The sequence below is a fragment of the Pelophylax lessonae genome (assembly GCF_965119305.1).
Source record: "Pelophylax lessonae genome assembly, chromosome: 1".
Classification (NCBI taxonomy): Eukaryota; Metazoa; Chordata; class Amphibia; order Anura; family Ranidae; genus Pelophylax; species Pelophylax lessonae.
In genome coordinates, this window is record NC_138768.1 from 711,865,836 (window position 1) to 711,889,294 (window position 23,459).

The 23,459-nt window shown below is 39.5% G+C and overlaps 1 protein-coding gene across 22 annotated transcripts in view; it reads left to right on the forward strand.

Moving 5' to 3' along the window:
- TENM3 (teneurin transmembrane protein 3) overlaps window positions 1–23,459 on the forward strand; it is a 1,577,510-nt gene that overhangs the window by 325,261 nt on the left and 1,228,790 nt on the right. For 21 of the 22 annotated variants that reach the window (XM_082244015.1, XM_082244035.1, XM_082244034.1 and 18 more), the window contains exon 3: window positions 3,726–3,776. The exons of the other annotated variant lie outside the window; for it this stretch is intronic. The gene's annotated coding sequence lies outside the window, so the exon portion shown is untranslated. The remainder of the gene's footprint in view (window positions 1–3,725; window positions 3,777–23,459) is intronic. 22 annotated transcript variants of the gene reach the window in all.

Below are 23,459 nucleotides of genomic sequence, written 5' to 3' on the forward strand. Positions count from 1 at the left end.
AAAGGCTTTGCCATGCAGTGAGGGTTTGCACAAACTTTCAGGGCACCTTCCCAGCTATGGCTCACCTGGCAGAAATGCAGCGCCAACACCAACTGCTTGCCAAGAAATTCTTATGTGGCATCATCGTGCAGCAGAAATCCACCATATACTGCAGAGGCTACAGCAGCCACAGCAAGTGATCACCCAGTACCCTTACAAGTATAGGACAAACTCTTGGGGAGGGGCATTATACATTTGTAAGTTGAGCAGAAGCTGAGCTTTTAAGACATACTTTTACACTGCCTTTTTGCTGCAGTTTCTGATGGATACAGCGATCCCTCTGCTAACTAACCCTCTTCTGCTGTTGACATACCTTCAAGGTTGGAAAAGAGCAGTAGCCTTAGCATGGTTTTGCATAGTTTTTTTAAGGCACAGACTCTGCAAACTGGGGCTTTCCCAATATGCTCTGGAGATGCTATCCTGTTTGCTACAGTGTGAAGGTGGGGCCTTAAGAGATGCAGGAGGAATTGTCACAGAGAAATACTGGCCAAGAGACATCTCATCACAAGTCCTGGTCAGTCCTCCAAAAGCCAGGCAAGAGCTCACACAACACACACAGGGCTCTGCTGAGAAACACAACTCCCAGAACAATCTATCTCTAGACTTCTTGTGGATCTCTGCAACGAGGGCTCTCATCTTGTTTGTGGTTCAACCCTGTGTTGCTGCGCCACTCTCCTGTGCTGTTCCGCTACAGCTCATTCAACTCCAGCAGCACAGGGCAGTCTCTCCTGCAGCATCAAGATTTCTGTAGCTCTCTCTCTGATCGCACAGTAACAGCTCCCAGCAGTGCAAAAGCCCTCTTTACCCTATAGCTCTACAAAGAAAAGCCTACCTTGCCTGCCTTAAGCAGTCTTCATCACTCTTACCTAGGCATCAACTTTCCCTCCCTCCCCTGCTCCCATAGGTAGGTTCAAATTCAAACACAACAGCATCCAAAAAGAGCCCTCCCCTTTTCTCATTCTACTCCTCCCAGCCATACAGTCAAATCAAAGTGGGGGAGAGAAACACAGGCTACTGGAATGCCTGGCCTAAGCAGCGGGGAATTGAAGGAACCACAGGCCTGGTTACACACGTTTATGCAGGTATATAAAACAGGGGTGTTTTTTTTTTGTGACTCAAAAGCAGCAAGTGTGCAGGAAAGATTGGGAGCAGGTCCCTATTTATTCACCAGATGTAGTGTGCATGGGGTCTTTAAACCATGGAATCGCAATATTCTGATGATTATACTAGAAGAAACGAAATAAACAGTAAACATGTAACACAATGTTTCCATTTTTATTGGATTCCTCTTCTTAAAACTAGATAATCATTTTATCTTTGCATATTTGTTTTCCAACACTTGATGAGTTCAGGTGTTAGTTCAAGGAAACCTGTAGAGTAGGTTGTTTCTAAAAGAGAACAATTGCCCACATTTAACTGGAATGTGTAGAAAAACGTGCCATATAAACACGATTTTTTTTAAATAAAAATGTGTGGGGTAAACAAAGAAAAAAATATGCAATTTAAGTTTTTATTCACACTTTCACAGTGAATTCTGTAGCATGACAAAAACTAAGAGATGACAGCAACTAACTGGACGATAAGGGGATGCGGTGTGAACAGCAGATGAGTAAAGAGGTATCTAGAATAGAGCTTTGATGTATTGAAAGGGACATCTCGGATACATTGAGTAAATTGATTTAATGTATGAACCAAGGTTAAGTCCTTCATAGTCCCAGAAAGTAACCTGACTAGGTGATGGTCCTCATGCCTTGAACTGATCACACACATTACAAACTAACAATGCATGCCTCATTGGTTTTTCCATCTAAACTCTCGGCATTGGTCTCTCCTACTCAACTAATGTTGCTTTACAAAAAAAAAAAAAACTAACTAGATTTACATTTTGCTGACATAAGTTCTAGGTCAGGTGACATACCAAGTCCTGAATCTTCTATATTTTTCACTACAGAAGAAGAGGGCCCCTTTCTGGGTGTCCCCATTGAGACATGAATATTTCCCATTGGTTGTACAGCACTGTATAGATTCCAGAAGACCGCACAGCATAATGACAACAGTATAGGCTCAGACTACAGAGGAGCATTCACTAGCCATTCTAGTTAGTTGAGTTAAGTAATTGAGGAAATTATAAGACATGGCTTATAGCAATAGGGGAGTTTGATTTTAATGCCCAAGATACTCAAGAGATGGTCTAGCTAAAAAGCCCAATTGAAGACTTAAACTTATATTGACTTAAATGTACTTGTATTGAAAAGAAATGGTGAGTGTGTGTATGTGTGACCAGGTCAGTGGAGTTTCGACTATGAAAATGGAGGCTGTTAGCACATTGTCTGTATGACTACATATGTACCTTTGCAACTTCAATTGGGCTTTAAAGTGTAATTTCAGCAACAATTTAGACGTTTGTTGTGTTATTTACTGTGTAATTAGAATGTTGTGATTTTAATCCATTTTGATGTCCTTTGATTGTGCCAAGTAAAATCCCGTTGCCCCTCTACTCCCTTTGTCTAAATTCATGATACTCTAGGATATACAGTAGGTACCTTTACATTGTGCTCAAACACCCATCTATTCTGAGCACTTGATTTCACTAACACTTTGTATGGGTTGGATAGAGCAGGGTTAGGGCGGCACAGTGGTGTAGGGGTTAGCACTTTCACCTAGCAGCAAGAGGGTCACTGGTTCAAATCCCAACCACGACACTACCTGCCTGGAGTTTGCATGTTCTCCCTGTGCCTGCGTGGGTTTCCTCTGGGTACTCCAGCTTCCTCCCACACTCCAAAGACATGCTGGTAGGCTAATTAGATCCTGTATAAAATTGGCCCTACTATGAATGTAAGTTAGGGACCTTAGATTGTAAGCTCCTTGAGGGCAGGGACTGATGTGAATGTGCAATGTAGATGTAAAGCGCTGCGTAAATTTACAGCACTATATAAGAACCTGAAATAAATAATAAAATAAATAAGGGTTAAAACTCCTTACCGGTTCATAGAGTTGCCTGTGTTAGCTCCTGTGCTGTGATAAATAGCCATTAGGACAGGGAGTGAACATAAATCTTGCCATAGGGGGTACAGACAGTACCCTGTTCTTAGGTTTGAAACCTTCTTCCAATGTATAAGAAAAAATGTTTTAATACTGTTTGTGTACTTTTTGGAAAGTTTTAATTCCTTGTTGACTATCTACCGCTGGGAAAGGATTGATGGGAAATTTCCCCAGAAAAGTTGACAGCTGTAAAACACATGACATAGTTTTAACTCTGGCTAGAGTTCCATTTCAAAAAATTCGGGTAAGGGTAGAGGTGAAATAGGCGTTGACATTGGAAAAAACATATTTGCCTGTGATCTTGAAACAATAGAAAGTCAGCTAAAAGCTGTTTTATGTTGTTGTTATTTTTTGTTGCCAACAACTGGGTTCATGCACTCTGTCCAGATTTACATTACATATTTAATGTGACACTGTAGCATCTTCATTTCCTAGCGGATCAGGTCAAAAGTTTAAGTCAACATCACGGAAAATATATTTGGTTCTCCAAAATCTTCCCACACATAGCTATTTCTGGCTTCTTTGTAAAAGCAAGCTGCCCCAAGTGTAAAGGAAGGCTTACACCTATTTAATTATTATATAGCTTGTATTGAATAAACATTTTATTCACTCATTTATTTTATGTTTTTTTTGCTTCTTGTTAGGTGAAAACAGGCGAATCTCATAGGTGGACAGCTACAAAGTCAGAAATTAAGGTAGGAAGATTTCAATGTTGGAATTTCCAAGCCATTACTCGACTTATCCCACCATGCTCTGCCAATATATCTCTAAGCAGATATAATATAAACAGATTTTTCAGCCCTGGATTTGTATTAAAGCATTTCATTTATTTTTGAAATGGTGTAAGTACCTAAATTTGACTTGGTTTCCGCCTATTGCAATTCAGTATACAGCAGAACTCAAACTGACAGAGGGAGGAGCAGAACTGGGAACCAATCAGGTTTGTTGAATGTACTATAAATGTTCTGACAAAGAACATTCTGATAAAAGTAAAGAGCAAAGTGAGTAGAGTGATAACCTCACTAGTCAATAGCTGCTCTTTTTCTATCCAGTCAGCGGGCTGTGGGTGGAGAGAGGACACTGCTGTATTATTTTAGGGTTAGGTTCACCTTTTGAACAAAAAATAAATAAATAATAATAATAATAATAAATGCACATATTTTTGCATTTAAAAAAAAATTGCATTTATTTTTTTTTTTTCTTGGGATCTCAGCATTGAACCGTGATTAGCAGACCGCAGGACCAATATCAGGCTCCTGCACCCACTGCCTAGAGCTCTCTGCCCATACCTTTGTATAGGCAATTCCTGAGCTGTAGGCAGTGTGAATGAACTACTAGAGCGTTGATCATTGTGCTTGCATTACATTTAAACTACAGGTCCATCTGCAATGGTAGTGGATGGGATTTGTGATTCTTGTGAATGAATGATGTGGCTGTACAGGTGGAGCGCCGAACAGCCATGCACATTTTAACTTGTGACAGCGGGTGGAGGGAGAAGAACCTCCACCTGCTGTCACAGTGGGGGGGGGGGGTTGGGGGGTGTGTAGGGGTTGCTGCCTATTAAATTGTTACACTTTAAATACAGGTGTAGCATCTTACCATAGGTGAACTTATCCTTAATCTACAAGTGGTGTCACCAACCTAAAAGTGCTGTTTAAAAGTGCTGTTTAAATAAATATTAGGACTGGATGGACATACAAATGAAATACAGATCTTTTTGCAGTTAAAGCTTCTTCTTGTATATATTTCCTTTGTATATTTAGCTGTTAGGCTGAAGATCAGATTAACAATATTCATTTTTAGTGGACTGACCCTTAAAGTCTAACAAAAGATAGGAAATAGCATAACTGATTCCAGCCCTTTGGCTTACATTATTCTCCTACTGCTTACATTGACTGGCAGTTAATAGTGCAGAAAAAACATATTAACTGTGCAGTTCTGTGAACATAATTATAAAGTGAATATATTCAAATTTCCTGATAACTTTTATCCCACCACAATCTGTCTTTACCTGGGCACTTACCTTATTTGCCTATCAAGTTAATCTAGCCCACTATGTTCCCTAGGACAATGCCGCAGGCTAGCAGATGATTGCTCTAGTGTAAGGGTAACGGTCAGCATGCGGCCACTTTCAATTCATTATTTTTACATACACACCACTGTGACATTCAAGAGGTTAATGTGCAGCTTGTGCAGTCACATGGTGAATTTAGGAAGTAAGGCGTTTGTAGAAATGTTATGGTTAGTGAACAGAGGGATTATCTTAAAGATAATTATGCCATCAAAGCACTAATAATGCCTCTGCTGTAAAATGCATGATGTGCGGTCATTTTTTGGAGTAGACTCCTGCTTAGCACTGCAACTTTTAAAATTACTTCCCATGTCTATTATGTTGGAAGTGCACTTTTTATTCTTTTAGTATTTTCTTAAGGAAAAAGTTCTTACCACAAGTCTGCAACAGAGCCTACAATAACATATTCTTTAGCAGAAGTCATGTGCATTTTGTTTATTAGAATTATGTATGGTAGAAAAAAAACTATGGAGGGGATATATTTATTACCATGATGCAAGCGGTGATATGCATTTACTCACAATAATCACATTTTAGGTTTAAGTTTAATGTATTACAATTAAAAGAAATTCTGCTTTAGATAATTGCATATAGAATCTTGATGTTTGTTTTTTTAATCAGAAATTATATTTATTAGTGGAAGCAACTACAACACTGCTTCTATACATAAAGGACCACCCAACATAAACAACAAAGCAGCATATGGGATTTTTTTTTTTTTTTTACTGAAGGATATGTTTATTATGTGCTGTACATTTTCTGACAAATCACTACATTTAATAAAAAAAAAGACACTTTCTGGAAAAATTAACCTGCACATTCACGGCATCAAACAACATTTGCTGATGTTCTTTACTAACATCTGTCCTTCTGCAGGAGATAAAGCTTACTGTTACTCATGGGATTGTAGGCTGTATTCTCAATGCAATAAACTATATATTTAATAAATGAGACAAACAACTTTTTGGTTTTGAAATGGCCGCGGCACCTTTATTGGTAAATAAATAAATATTTTATTGGCATAAATGCAATAAATAAATATATAAAACGTATTAAAATTTTTAAAGACTCCAACATTTTTGATCCAATTTTTCAATTTAAAACATTTTTTTTTTTTCACAAATAGACATGTCTCAATTCTTGTAAAACTACTAAGCTTCAAAGCATTGTATCTGGTATTAAGGTTGCAGTGGGGCAGCAAGCATGCAATATTTTTGAAAAAGAGATTCCTCATCCAAAGCACTAGTACTTGGTGCACAAAAAAAAACCTTAGGCACACCAAGCAGAGGTGCCAGTTGGGAAGATATGTGCAACCTACCTCACAACACTGAGACTTTGGAGATTTTAAATAAAGGAAACTGTCATGGGCGTCCAGTCTTTGCTTGCTTGCAGAGCTACAGGTGATGCTATCTGACATTTCTAGGTGTATCAAATAGCTTGTTTCCCACTATGTGATGTGGGCAGTGCCGGGAAAAGGCCATCCAGTGCCCAGGGCAAAGATGCCAAACTGCACCCTCCTTCCCTTAGGGTTAGGTTCAGGGTGCCCCCATCCCTGCAAAAAACGATCCCCCCCGCCCACCCCTTGTCCCGGCCCTGGATGTGGTTCCTCCAGCTGATACATCACTACAGGACCTAGTAGGGTGAAATGGCTATGTGTATTCAGGAACACACTAGCTGACACATTAGGAAGTGTCAAAAAACCAGTGGTGCTCATAGCTCTGTAAAAAAAAAAAATGTTCAGATTGGACTTGCTGCCTACAAGACAGTAAGTATAAAACAAATTCTTTTACAGGATGCTGCCAGTGGGAAAAAAAAAAGGTTTTATAAGAAACATATTCAAACCCCATTAAATACTATGATCTCACATGATATGAATCCTAATCTTCAGAGGAGGGAAGCTGCAATTCCTAAGAGTTTCTTACCATTCCACACTGAATTATCTGTTAATAAATGGTTATTAAAATTGGCAATGGACACTTTGATAAGAATGTGCCACCATGTCAAACTGGCATAACATCCTGAAAATCATCCTTTTACAGCTTATTTTGTACAGTCACTAACCTCTCTTATTGCTTATAGGCCTGCCTGTTTAATTCAACAAAATGTATTTTATTTTATCCCTGAAAGATAATGCAGTGACAGGTGCAATGGATGTCAAAAATGCATCTCTTACTTGCAGTTAAAAGTGATTAAGTGAAATATCGACCACCTTGTATGCTCCTTTCAAGAAAACCAGGATTTTCTACTAATAAACATAGAAAAAAAGAGATCCTACCAAAGTAAAAATAACCCAACCTTTGCCTTTTTAATCCATCATATAAATGGTCTGTAATTCCAATGTTTCGTTGTGATTTAATCTTACCATTTGAATTATACATAGAAAGAGGAGATGGAAAACACCTGACAAAAAAGAAAAATCTATTTGTTCTGGGATTAAGGGCAATAACTTTAAACTGAGCATTTTTACAGAGAAAACAAAAATGAACTAAGACAGGGTCAGAACCATTAGAGGCATGTTGACAGATACTGTATGTTATGGTTATAAAGACTTCTTATTGTACCAGTCAGGAATATTTTAAAGGGGCCCCAAGTCACAATCACTCTAATGGGATCCTACCACCTCTGTTAAACAGATTTAATTTTTTTAGGGTTTGAATCACATTTATATGTGTGCTTTACTATACGTATTGTAATGCACATAGTAGATGTATTTGATGTGCATTTTGTGAATGTACCCATGCAACTACCCAACATACCCCTATGAGAATCCATGCTCCAAAAAAATGCACATTATCCTCAATGCATGTACCATTAGACACCTGTAGCATTGGCATTGTTTGGTGCATAGAAGCAAGATAAGAACACATGCAATGTATTAATGGACTAAATGCAATATACAGTAATGCATGTGCATAAGCATACATGGTCCCTAAATAATTTCACTCATTAGTACATCATTAAAGGTGGACATAGTCAACCTGATCCAGTTCAGGCATCACCTGATGCCCTCAAGGGAGGACTTTTCTAGAGAAAGATGTGCCCATCCCTGGCTTTGGAAGGGCGGGTGGTAACTGATATTTTTGATCTAGTTATCTATCTTTGTGCTACGGGCATTAATCCTGCCATTTTATATAGGGATAAAAAGGAAGAAAGGCATTAAAGAGAAGCTACAGTCTTTTGTAAAAAAAAAAGAGAGTCAGCATCTACAAATACTGTAGCTTCTGTCTTTTAATAAACATACACCTATCAGTCAATGAGTCCAGTGCTGCCAACACCTTGGCAGGTTCATTGCAAGTCTGTGGTCACCATCACCATTTTGCTTGTGGGAAGCCAGCAGTGACTTCCTGCTGTCTTATAGCTCCCCACTGCACATGGGTGAGACATGTTGTGCATTTGGACTGATATCACAGCCTCCTGAGATTGGCGACATGTCTCAGGAGATTATGGGTGGGATGGGGGAGTGAAGAAGAGCAGAAGTGAGTGAATACTTGTCAGAAATAGGAACCTTCTCCCAGAAAAAAAAAAAAACTCCAAAAGTGGTAGAGAAGTGTGCGTGTGTGTGTGTGGGGGGGGGGGGGGGGGAGGAAAAGCAGAACTTTCATTCTAGGTGAAGTTCTGCTTAAAGCACAAATATGCATAGGCTAGTTGAGTTGAGTATTGGAACTAAGTGGATTCTGCATATTTGAGTAAATTCAGATGTCCATGCAAAGGTTTTGTGAAGGAACTAACATAGCTGTAATAAGATTCTGGTAATTAAATTAATATACAGTAAGTAGGATTGGTCAGATTATTGTAAATATTGTTTTTAGGAATCTGCAAAGTTACACAGTACCCTTTGTTGATCATTCACAAAAAATCTATTTTGAATAAAAACACCCATGTCATTATAAAATTCCTTGAAAATAAAAATAAAAATAAACAATGTGTAAATCCAACTTCAATCATGATATTGATCCATCACCAGTCACCACCATGATCCATGGAGGACTTCATTGATCAAATATGGCTATAACAATATTTTGTCAATGACATCTCCCAGGATCCCTGCTGGCTTCCTTACTAACAGAAGCCACCAGGGATCTGCATGTTATTTAGGGGAAGTATAGATTTGTGCATTATCATCAGTTGGGGGTTCTGTGAGGCAAACTGGTCAGATATGGCTAGTTTGTTTGCCAATTTGCCAAGGAATGTAGAGGCATTTAGACAAGTGACATCATTATGAGCATGGTTCAAGATTATTGTATATGGCTGCAGGGTTTACATATAGGGGTGTCACCAGAATCCTTCCCACTCACAGGAATATAATGAAAATCTACCCAAATCTTGACTGCTGGTACTTTGTGGGCACAGACGAGGCTGCAACTTCCTGTACTTTCATTAGATCCACCAATAACAATCAAGTAAGGCTTACAAAACAAGTACCAATTAGTAAATAAATGCAATATAAGTTTGATGTTTTGGAATCAGAGGTTCTCAAAAAGAAAGTCTATCCTTTTATCATTACTAGAAGAATAAAAGGTTCCAAATAATTGTTCCTCCCTGCACTTTTCTACCGAGGCCCATAAAGGCAGATTTAGGATAGTAGTGGCTTCTATTAGGAAAATCATGTTACTGGCGACTCCCTATCTAAAAGGCAGGAGCTAGGCTGTGGGGAAAGGGGACATTTTACCCTTGAGCCAGTGCTAAAAAAGATTTTTTGGGATGGTGACATCGAATAGAGAAATGTCACCATTCAGATATATTTTAGTAAAACTTGCAATCAATGACACATGGTGAGTATTATACATCTATCTGCTCCTCTTTGAGTTCTGAAATCACAGTGTCTGGCTGAAGAAAGTCTTTGAGCCACAAATTCTATTTGGGGCTCTAACATGTCTTGAGACCAGGGCTGCAGTTAAAAATTACAAGGCCCCGAACAGCCTACCTAACAGCCCCACCCCACCCCAGATATCAAATTATATTTCTACTAAAATGCCACTCCTGCAATGCTTTTCTTCTCAGCCATGGCAGATATGGCCTTTGCACGAGGTTGCAGTGCAGGGTTAAATCAGGTGGTGAGGTGGCAATATTCTCATGTGTTCATTCAGGAAAGCAAGGGGCTAATATATATGACATACTGTATGCTCTCCACCCTGAAACTATCCTCCTGTGTGCCCACAGCAGCTGCCGGCGGGAGAGGAGAGAAGGAAAGTCGGCAGTGCTGCAGGGGAGGGGGAGCTCAACAGAAGATGGAAGGGGGAGCAAATCCAAGAACTAACCCTTCTGCAGTGCATCTGAAGGGAGAAAGAAGAGTAGAAGTTGGCATCACTACAGGGGGAGGCACAAGAGTCCCAGGTGTCAGCAATAGGGCAGTACAGCTGCCCCACCAGGTCAGCAGGTGACTGCGCCCTCCTTTTGAACTGATGTGAGTACACCCCTAAGTGAATATGTCCTATTGCTACCCAATTAGCCATATTCCCTCCCCGGTGTCATGTGACTCATTAGTATTAACACCTCTCAGGTGTGAATGGGAAGCAGATGTGTTAGATGTGGTGTTATCGCTCTCACTCTCTCATACTGGTCACTGGAAGTTCAACATGGCACCTCATGGCAAAGAACTCTCTGAGGATCTAAAAAAAAGAATTGTTGCTCTACATAAAGATGGCCTAGGTTATAAGAAGTTTGCCAAGACCCTGAAACTGAGCTGCCGCACAGTGGTCAAGACCATACAGCAGTTTAACAGGACAGGTTCCACTCAGAACAGGCCTCGCCATGGTAGACCAAAGAAGTTGAGTGCACGTGCTAAGCATCATATCCAGAGTTTGTCTTTGGGAAGTAGCCGTTTGAGTGCTGCCAGCATTGCTGCAGAGGTTTAAGGGGTGGGGGTCAGCCTTCCAGTGCTCAGACCATACACCGCACAGAAGGAAGCCTCTTCTAAAGATTATGCACAAGAAAGCTCACAAACATTTTGCTGAAGACAAGCAGACTAAGGACATGGATTGCTGGAACCATGTCCTGTGGTCTGATGAGACCAAGATAAACTCATTTGGTTCAAATAGTGTCAAGCGTGTGTGGCGCCAACCAGGTGAGGAGTACAAAGACAAGTGTGTCTTGCCTACAGTCAAGCATGATGGGAGTGTCATGGTCTGGGGCTGCATGAGTGCTGCCGGCACTATGGAGCTACAGTTCATTGAGGGAATCATGAATGCCAACATATACTGTGACATAATGAAGCAGAGCATGATTCCCTCCCTTTGGAGACTGGGCTGCAGGGCAGTATTCCAACATGATAGCAACCCCAAACACACCTCCAAGACGATGACTGTCTTGCTAAAAAAGCTGAGGGTAAAGGTGATGGACTGGCCAAGCATGTCTCCAGACCTAAACCCTATTGAGCATCTGTGGGGCATCCTCAAACCAAAGGTGGAGGAGTGCAAGGTCTCTAAGATCCACCAGCTTCATGATATCGTCATGGAGGAATGGAAGAGAACTCCAGTGGCAACCTGTAAAGCTCTGGTGAACTCCATGCCCAAGAGGGTTAGGGCAGTGCTGGAAAATAATGGTGGCCACAAAACACATTGACACTTTGGACCCAATTTGGACATTTTCACTTAGGGGTGTACTTACTTTTGTTGACAGCGGTTTAGACATTAATGGTGTGTTGAATTATTTTGAGGGGACAGCAAATTCACACTAATATACAAGCTGTATACAAGGTGTACTCACTTTTGAGAGATACTGTATGTATGTATGTATGTATATGTATGTATGTATGTATATGTATGTATGTATGTATATGTATATATATATACATATATATATATATATATAGTGTGTATATGAATGTTTTCCTATATTTTTGTACAGCCAGAGTACAGTGACCCCTTTCAAATGTTTGAATGCATTACATACAATCAGGAGTGTAAAAGTCTGGCTATACCTTCTAAGCAATTTTCTGAGCAAAACACACACACACGCATCAAAATGCACTCTAAAGGCATTTTTTTATTCATATTAAATTTTTAACTCATTAGTCATCAATAAATTTCACCTGCGAGTTAAATGTCTATAATATATAAATGCAAATTTGATGGGGCAGTGTAAAATATGTATGTAATAATTATCACATACTTTTAATATGTCAGCTTTTGTTTTTTGTCTGTAATCCAGTGGTTAGACACAAAGCACTACTGTGTCTGTTTAGTTATTATTAATCAAAAGTGATTGTAGTTTTATTATATCTGGAAGTTAACAAAATGTGCATTAGACCTCTAGGTGTGAGTGCTTGAATATTTTTTAGTGCTGTATACTGTGACTAATTCTCTGTATTGAATTTTAAGCTGGCTACTCTGTATAGAGGCATTTAAATGTGCAATATGCTAAATCGCCTTATTATGAAATATTCTATAAATCAGTGCTGACTATGGCCAAGTGTACCTCTCTCAGAACATGCAAAGAGACATCACACAGTGCAGAAAGCACAAGGGTGGCTAATGTGAAGAAATATTTCGGAAACTGATTTCATGATTTAGGAGCCCATAGAAGTTACATCCACAAAGTCATGGAGAACCAATATAATATATATGTAATCAGCATGAGCTTTACCTATAGAAGGTTACTAATTATGGGGTTCCTCATTAGACTATTACACTGAGCTCCTTGTATCATCTATAATAGACGTAGTAAGGCTGAATGATTAGTCCCAAAACAACAGGTGGCATGGTGTGTATCATCATGTTCACATATCCGGACAGTCAGTAGACACTTCACTGCTATATTAATTATTTACTATCGTATATTTCTTAGTTTTCACATTAGGGGTCCACTTACTTGTTACTAGCAAAAGGAAAAAAAAAAGTTTTCTGCTTTGATTTTAATAGCTTTCCTCCTTAGTTTGTTTGTAAGCTGAAGGAGCGGGCAAGTGGTGAGAGCTCATGAGAAGGAGATGAAGCTCCTTTACTGATGTTATTAGAAGTTTTTGGCACAGTTGGAGTTGAAATCATACTCTTTAAGTTGATGAAGTTGAGGCATTAGTAGAACTGTTTATATTTTATTTGGATGTTTCTTTCACATCTTGCCAGTCTCTCTCCTATTCAGTTTTCTTTTTTGTTAAATATTGGTTTAACTTTTTTGATTAACTTATTTTCAGAGTGACAATTTTTTTCTTCTGTGGTCCATAATCTGTATACCAATGATAAATGCTTAAGGGTCCCTGCTCAGGCTGTCAAGGTCAGATGAGTTGGATGCCACTGGATAATGATGGCTTCCAATACCTGTACCAAAAAACAATCAGGACCTAGATGATGTCGTCAAACTCAATGGATTCAAAAGTGAGGGTATACAGTTTATGGAAAGAGGAAGAGATAGACCGGCCAGTGCACACCTCACCCGGCCCGAGTGGTTAGCAGGTAAATGCAGCCTCAGCTCGAATCATCTAGACCACAACTCCAACATGTTTAGCCTGCCCCAGGGCTTAATCATGACTCATGATTCATGATTAAGAACGGTATAGGAAGTATAGGAAGCCATCTGTGCCAATACTGGAGTAGGATGGTTTGACAGACATGGACATCAGATCTCTGCCCTTCTCACTAACTTGTCACAAAGGACCGGCCAATCTCACACCATGCTATCACTTACGTAACAATGCCACTTTCAGCTGCACCCTGCACAAAGATTTTCCAGCTCGTGGGACCAAAATCTAGGTGCCAGCAGTTTGAGCGATTGTCACTGGGCTAATTAGGCAATTAACCCTTGAAATGCCACCACCCCCATTTTGGTCAGAGCAGGAGGAAGCTAGTTATTTTAGAAATACCTATTAGGATTTTAGAATAATTGTCTGTAACACACACTGTCACCACAGACAGGTATATTAAGAGGGTTTATTCTTTGCAGTAGCACTCTTAAAGAGACAGATTCTTTGTTAGCTTGCATTAAGAGCTTAGGGACAATGTTAACATTTTTCATAATAAGGTTTTAATAATGAAAAGGTCAAAGTTGGTGCAAATAAAATATTTCCAGAAAAAAAAGGTGTTTCAAAGAAATAGACATAATTCAGCAATAGCAAAATAAGGTAGAATTGTAGAGAGAGAGAATAATTGCAGTCAATGTCCTGTTCAGTCGATGATCCAGCTGTTATTGGTTTTCAAACTTAACACATATTCCTGCTTTGATGGTACCAGGAGAACTCTCAACTGGTTAGGGCTCTCTATTTTTCTCTGGGATCAAAGGGGTGTTGACAGATGCCCTTGACCAATAAAACAGAGTGGCCATGGGCTGTCCTGAGTTTATAACAATATCAGGTCCCTCCTCTATAGACAGTCTTATACCACTATTCATGTCTTCCACTATGTACCAGTTACATTCTTGAAACGAATAGATTATTGTTCAGCATTGAATCTGGCATCCAGAGACACCAAGCACAGGATAGCCCAGACAAACCTGTCACCAGGGGAATATCTGAAAGCCATCTTCCCTTCTATATGTGCCAGTGTGGTCATGTATGATGTTAATTCCTTCAGTATGACATTTCTCATCCAAATTTATACTTATCGTTAATGTGTCATGTTCCTGTCCGATTGCTGCGGTGGTAGTGATGAAACTGGGAGGAAATTCTTTGCAATCCAGCAAGGTTTGCATAGATATCTAAGGTTGTACCCTTTTGGGACTACTCATATGAGAGGCTACATTTGAATGTGTCATCCTTTCTTCTATATTTCGATGGGGAGCATGAGGAACATACTGATGTATATATAGAGGCATCTCCTCCTCTCCCTCCTCATTGGAGTTGAATGTCTGGATGCAGTGGTATCACTCCCTCCTTTTTCCTTTTGTGGTGCAGGAGATCCTGCTCTATCTATGCTACTGAACATTGCAGGCAGTCTGACCTACCAGCAATCCATATTTAGGCATTCCTTCTTTCTTTTTCCCATCAAAATCAAAGTCATATTAAATTGACATTGTGAGCCCTCTTCGCCCAAAATACCCTGATGAAGCCATTAAGGTGAAACGCGTCGGAAAGCCTCGCCATCTGATACACACATGGGCACACGGTGATCATGTGTTTCAGTAAGAGGCCGGGCTTGGGTTGTTTGAGGAAGAGGTACTTTTATCATGTATGTCTCATTGTATAATTGTGTATGACATATGAGTGTATCATATGTTGGATTGTATTTTTATCTTTTTGATATAAATAAAATTAATGTTTTTACATTCTTGTTGATGGTGTCATACTGAGTGGGGTTGTCTAGCACTGGGATAGCCCAGTTTTCTCCCACACTTTTATACATATTACTGTCCGAGTCTATGAATCGTGTGTGTATTTGCTAAGTTTTGAATTGGGCAGAGCTTTATGATTGCCTTTTACGATCCCCATTAGTTCTGGTTATCCTTAATGGATCTGGTCAAAGTTTTATGATAGGCCTAGACAGAAGAAACAGACACCTTATCAGGACTCAATTAGCGGTTTACAGCTCTGCACAATCCTAAGTGCTGTTTTTTTATCTCTGAGTTAAGATAGTGTGAAACCTATCCATTCCATGAATTAAAGGAGGAGGGAGAGGGATAATCTCACTGCGTGTATAACTGTTCTGCCAGACTGTCATGGCTGACCTATAATGACTGAACAACATGGCCGCTTGCCGCAGCTTTTCATGTGTCCAGTACGGGATATCATTACAGATGGCTCTATAGTTTCAGTGATGACAAGGTATGTCTGGGTTTAAATTTGGGGTAAAACATACCTAAAATGAAGGGAAAAAAAGTAACATATTGAAGCATATGATGTAGTAGCTGCATCAGCTTTCTTTTTTTTCAGACCCCTTTTCTTCAATATTTACCTGGTGATTCTACCAGTAAAGCATTTCCTTACTGGACTGCATCGGACAACACTCACTTTTGATTTACACTCCAAACACTCTACCCCCCCCCTCCTTTCTCCATAACATAAGGAGCTGATGTTCTATAATTCACCAAAGACTGCAAATTGTTCTCTGGATGGACAAGGTAGAGTTTGTGACATCACTGCATCACCTCTGCACCTTGTCCAGTCAGAATATGCCTAGCAATTATGGAGATAAAATGCAAGCTGTTCTATGAATGGCAACTGTGTCCCTTTCCTCCAATCAGCTCTCACACAGTGTATAAGAGCTGGAACTGCAGCTCTCCACCCCCTCCTCTGTACTCCTCACAGATGAATAAAGATTTTATCACAAATCTGCACTTTTGAAGGCCTAAAGACAAGAAGAGGCTGTAAATAAACAAGTAAAAACCTATGTAGGAGGATTTTTTTCATCTTTGTGTATCATCTGAGACTTTTCACTTCACTGGGTATATGTGAGGGTTCACATCCACTTCAATGCCTTGTTTTGTTGCAAAACAAATATATTTGCTGTCCTACCATTCTCTTCACCTGGGAAAACAAAGTGACAATCCCTTTATTTCTGGTGTGGGTGAATGTGACTACATCTCTTACCAAATACCAATGTTGGTGCTTGGCACATGACAGTGGAGAGGGAGTCCTCAGCCCAAATCGTAACTTAGGGCCCATTCACACAATGGTGTGTTGCCGTGCTGCGGTGTTGTTCATTGTGACATCTGGAGACTGATTAAAACAGATACTACACTTATTCTTTTAACTTGATTGAGAAGTGATTAGTGTGCATAGAACAATGCAGATGACCACAACTAATGTGCACTGCTTGTTCCAAATATCAGGAAGTAAAGTGGAGAAGAAGAGGTTCGGGGGCTCAGAGAGGATATTACAGGGAGGAAGAAAAACACAGTAAGGCAAGATTTAATAAAAAATAGATTACAAGCCCATAAAGTAGTGGATTTGTATGGCTTATACTTTTTTTAAAAAAAGAATATCATTTAGTTTCACTTTAAGAGGCATAATTATGAAGCAGACGATGTGACAAGAGGTTGACCACTCAGCATGGGTGCCATTCAGAGTTTTGCTTAGCATTTTTTCAATGAATACAAAGTGTTTTCTGATTGGATGGAGAGGTGGGACAGTGATGTCCTGCTCTCCACCTTGTCCAATCAGAGAATACTTTGCATTCATTCAAAAATGAAAAGCATTCTCTGACTGGACAGGGTGGAGAGGAAGGGCAGTGAAGTTACATGCACCACCTTGTCCAATAAGAAAATGCTTTGAATCCACTGAGAAAGTGCAAAGCGATGTCTGAATGGCGCCTGTGCCGAGTGGTCGATCTCCTGTGTTCACAATGCAGCTGGGCAGCCGCTTGGCACAGAACCCAGAAGTTTGTGGAGATCATTGGAGTAGCCATTTCTACTACAGTGATTTCAGGCTTCTAGAAGGATCCACAGGTATATGCATAGTTACATTGGGCCCAGCTGGACCAATGTAAAAATATTAATACCTGGAATTCTTCTTTAATACCTACTTAGGCACTGAGACTGGGGCAAGTAGACACATTTGGCGTGGTGTTGTCATTTCATCTTTCTAATTCACATGCTTGTTAATATTAGCAACTGAGAAAATATTGTAGCCAGAGACAACCAAGCAACTAGAATTTTCAAAAGGAGATTAGCAATGCAACAACTGTAGTTATCTTAGCACAGATTTCCTTTAAAGGTTCCCTTTGCTGCCCTTCCTTTTGAAAATGCCATTGGCCTTGCTATCACATTGATCCTCCCGCTTTAAAACTTTGAGTCACTGAGTTGGATCAGCTATGTAGATATGAACTTGACATGTTTCATGTTTCTGACTCTGCTGATCTGCAAAACGTTTTCAGGTCAATAAATCAGAAAGTATTGAAACAGCGGAGTCAGCAGCCAGGCAAATGCCATTTTTATAGAACACTCAGAATGGACAGAGCAGTATTTTTTCCTGTGAGGGGTTTGCTTTTCTTGCATTATTATAAATGATGCCTAAAAAGAATAAGTGCTTGATTTTATGCACTCTGGGAATCTCTCACTAGAGGGAGCTTCATGGCCTGACATTGGTTATTTCACCAATTAAAACTGGTGATATTGGTGATCCATTTTCTCTGCCTGTACTGTAGCTTGAATAATTTTATTTATATATAATAAAGATGTTGTATGATGTGATAGAGATAAACAGACATAACACATCTCTTGGAAAGAAAATGTTTTCAAATTTAATAAAAATGATATATATATATATATATATATATATATATATATATATATATATATATATATATACCGTATATAGAACAATAATATATAATATATATATATATATATATATATATATATATATATATATATATATATATATATATATATATATATATATATATACGTATATATATATATATATATATATATATATATATATATATATATATATATATATATATATATATATACTGTATTAAAAACAATAAAGAACAACATTTATTTTTACTTGCAATTAAAATTCTATATAGTTGTTATGTATATATGTATAAAAGTCTGTCCTGTAAATGTAGAACCCAAATGTTTTACATACTAAATGACATACTTATTTTGTTGCTCCCAAAAACATGATTCAATTGCAACATTGTGCAATATCTAGAATCAGTTGACTACCAAGTCATTAAAGCCGAACTGCGTAAAAAATGAAAATTCTCCCTTACAGCCCCATACTGTAAGGGTTAACTGCTCCTTTAGGTCTAGGGGACATGGAAATCCTCAGCTACTTCACCTGCTAGAACGTTCCCTACAGTGTGTTCTACTCCATGGTCCAGCTCTTTACGGTCATGACATCATCAATAAATATTGCATTATGGGCACTAGATGGTGCTTATGATCATAGGAAATTATCATATTAAGCAAAATACAGCAATTTTCATTGAGACTGTGTATATGTTTGTCATTCAGCAAACCTTTTTACGTACTATAGACATCTATGCATTTGTTAATGCATGTGTGTAAATGCCAAATGTTATATGTTCAGACATGCTGCAATATGCATTAAATGCATCAAAGCAGCTCATTCATTTTGAAAGGCTGGCACCTCACCTAAAAGTGATGTTCCATCCCCCCCCCCCACCTCCAAAAATAAAAAGTCAGCAGCTACACATACTGCTGCTGACTTTTAATATTAGGACACTTACCTGTCCTGGAATCCAGCAATGTCAGCAACGCAGCCGATGTTTCCATCGGCTATCGGATGCTGCCACCGCCATTGCCGGTATGGGAACCCAGCTGTGAAGCCTTGTGGCTTCACGGCCGGGTCCCTACTGCACATGTGCAAAGCATGATGCGCTCTGTTACTGGCCTGGAAGCAGAGGAAGGAGGAGGGAGGATCAGGCGGCTGAACTTCTGTCGTACCTCGCCACGGTGAGGTCCAACGGACGTGGGGACAGGGTACCTGTCAAAGACAGTGGCACCGGAGGGGGGGCGTTAGACAGATAGGCAGAAGTTTCACTTTTGAGTGGAACTCCGCTTTAACGCTCAAAAAAGATGACTTTTTTTTTTAACACAGCTCACCAAAATGCAAATAAAAATATTTTCGGTGCCTGCTACTGTAGATGTGTGTTGGGGTACCTAAATGAATGACACTTCAACTTACTGCAAATTGTGCATTATTGTGTGTTTCAATAATGCGTGGGAATACAAGGATTTTTCTGTGCGTTTCATGCAATGTAAAGGTCCTAATCAGCCCTAAAGGACAGGTACACCTGCTCCTCTTACAGCATTAGTCTGATACCCACTTTATCCTGCTCTTATTTTCACCAGACCTGTGCCAATTTCACACTGAAATGGTGGTGCTTGACTCTCCTCCTCTGATGGAGCCTTCTCTGCCCTAATGTTATCACTGAATTGTGCAGGGAGTGGCACATTGTAAGGTGTTAAATTGGAGCTAAACCCTTGTATCCTTTACAGCCAAGGAAGCTGCCATCTGAGCCTCTATTTGATCTGCAGTCATCGTGGTGCTGCACGTGTAATCCGTTATGACACCAGCATTTGATGGCTTGACAGTTCAGTTGAAAGCACAAGCAACTGTGACAATTATCATTCATGGCATGCTCTGAATGTAGCTGTTTTGTGAAACAGTTAAATTGATTGGATTAGTTATGCTTTAAGACACTGGGTTTCCAAAAGCAGCTCTCCTATTGCAATGAAGACACAAATGTAAAGATATTTAATATATTTTGGGCATACAGTATATACAAGCAGAAAATGATTAGTCCACCAATCTTCATCGTTTTTTCACCAGTGCACACCTGTTAGAACATTTGGCACATTTATAAATCCTATTAGACAGACAGATTTTTCGCACACTAGCCAGGTGGAGCCTCTTTAGCTGGGGTTAGCCAAACATCCGGATTAACCATTTAACGGGGTATCTTTATCTCAATAACATTTTCCACATTTCTAATAAGGTGAACGTTACAGGAGCCCAGCAATTTCCATGGAAAAAGTTTAACGACATTTAGCTGCTCACTAATTACCGCACACAGGTGCCACACAGTCAACACCCTACAAATCAGGCTTTCAACCTACAACCCTCACTTTGAATTGGCCAGGATTCATCCTCTGGAAAGGTAATAATTACAGCAAAACATTACAGCAAAGGTAGAATGGTGAGATTCAATACGATCAAGGCCGTGTGTCTAGATTCGATCTCAGTTTTATCGATATGCCCCTTAATGATTTTGACAGCTGCTTATTTTCAGAACAGTGCTTGGTGACTAAAGCACTTCTCAAAAATATCCCTTGTCCTGATATGACACCGATCTATCATCCATCCTTGAAGTGCTGCTAAAAGTCATCTGTGCAGTAAAGCATAAAAAAAGCCCATTTTTATTTTTTCATTTTATTATGTGGTCCAGCTTGGTGCAATGTAACTATGGATATATCATACCTGTGGAATCCTTATATAATCTGAAAATCACCAGACACTGCCACGCCAGTGATCTCCCCTAACTTTTGGGGCTGATGCAAAGTGGCTGCCCTACTGCATTGTGAACACAGGAGGTTGACCACTTGGCACAGACGCCATTCAGAATTCTCTTTGCGCTTTTCTTTTTTTACATTGGTCCAGCTTGGCTCAATGTAACTATGCATATACCTGTGGATCCTTTTAGAAGCCTGAAATCACTGTAGTAGAAACAGCTACTCCAATGATCTCCACAAACTTTTGGGTTCTGTGCCAAGAGGCTGCCCAGCTGCATTGTGAACACAGGAGGTTGACCACTTGGCACAGATGCCATTCAGAATTCGCTTTGCGCTTTTCTTTTTTTACATTGGTCCAGCTTGGCTCAATGTAACTATGCATATACCTGTGGATCCTTCTAGAAGCCTGAAATCACTGTAGTAGAAACAGCTACTCCAATGATCTCCACAAACTTTTGGGTTCTGTGCCAAGAGGCTGCCCAGCTGCATTGTGAACACAGGAGGTTGACCACTCGGCACAGATGCCATTCAGAAATCGCTTTGCACTTTCTCAGTGATTTCAAAGCATTCTCTTATTGGACAAGGTGGTGCGTGCAACTTCACTGCCCTGCCTCTCTACCTTGTCCAGTCAGAGAATGCTTTGCATTCACTGAGAAAGTGCATTTCTGAATGGAGCCCATGCCGAGCAAACATGGTCCTGGGTTTGTAATGCAGTAAGGCAACCACTTAGCATGGGCCTAGCTAATGGAGTGGGGATCACTGGAGTGGTGGTGTCTACTACAGTGATTTCCATTTTTTCGAGGGATCCTACAGGTAGGGTTATTGCATATTTACATTGTCCAACCTGGACCAATGTAACTATGTAAAAATATTAATACCTAGAATTATTCTTTAAAATCACCAGTCCCATTTTATTTCCGTCCAAAGGGAAATACATAACACAACTCAGTTTATCATTGGTATCATATCCATTCATTAAAATATCTTACAATATATTTTTACATATGTGTGCGTTGTGATGGCACAATTAAATTCGTCTTTGCAATCTTATAAGTCAGCCTTTAATGTCTTCACAAATCAGAGTTCCTTGCTTGCTAGCATAGTGTGGCCCACACTTGCCTAAACACATGTACAGGCTGAATCTAGCGTATAACTTGCAATCACTGAAGCACAATTGATACGCTCTGACATCCTATTGTAGACCTCCTTTTAAAAAATTAATTTTGGGCCGCATAAAGCTGAGGATCCACTAGACATATTAAATACTTCCAGTGACATAGTGAATGTTGCACTGTTTAATTATTCAGTCATGTTTAATTATATATGTGCGTTGTGCAACCACCTTTGAACTCTCTGGCAAGATACTTTTGTATTATAAGCATAGCTAGCACTTATGTGATAAAGGTCCTGAGAACGGCGATGTACATAGGCTGCGAGGATCCCAGTCTTACATGGTTACTACCAGTGCTTTAGGAATAAGTGTTCACAAATGCATTGTCTTGGCCCACTTACTTATTTGTTTAGTGCAGATGTGAATGATAGATTACATGAAAAGAAGAGCTCTTTCTTTTTCCGTACCACCCTCTAGCTCTGCAATATTCAATATGAAGCTGTCATCTATTTACTTTTAACTGAGAGATTTTGAAGCAGTTGAAGCGTCTTTTTCCCTTAGAAGCATTATGGATTGAATCCTGTGCCTCACGCGTGCTATAGGCAAGGCTGTAAAATACCACTTGCTGTTATGTATTAATTCTTAGACATGAAAAAGTACAAATCTGCTTTCATTAGAATATGTGGCAAGGCACACGCTTCGTTTACCCAAGTAGCGGGCAGTACTTAAAATTCCAATGTATCTGTCTACCTACTGCAGTCTATGCAATATAAAGCCTATTGGATTTTTCTAGGGGTGCAGTGTGCTTGTGAGTCAGCGTTGGAGGATTCCCGATGGTAAAAGCAAAGTTCTGATAATTTAATAATCTTACTGTAAAGAAAAAAAAAAAAGCATATCTAATCCCAAGAACAAAATTCTAATATATTTGCTGCCTAGCCATTCTTAGATGTGGTGACTGCATTTGTTTTACTTTTTTGGCTTTCCTTTTTTTTACCTGTGACCCTGCCAATAACACAAGTCCTGTGCTAGAATGACAACACTCGCTCTACTCAATCTATGGAGTAGCAGCAGTGTTACTCCAGGCGTCACTTATGAGATGGACTACAGAACACCCCCCCCCCATCACCATTACCTAGGGAGGAGATGTCCTACAATTTACAGAAGAGGACTTGGAAGACTGATAACATGTTTTTAGGTTATGTTTTAGTGTATACAAAGTTACAAGGACACTGAATTTCTGGCAAAATCAACAGAAATATTTTTGTACTTGTAGGATTGTATTTAATCTGGAAAAAAAAAAAAAGAAAAAACTATTACAGCAACCACATCTACAGACTAATTGGC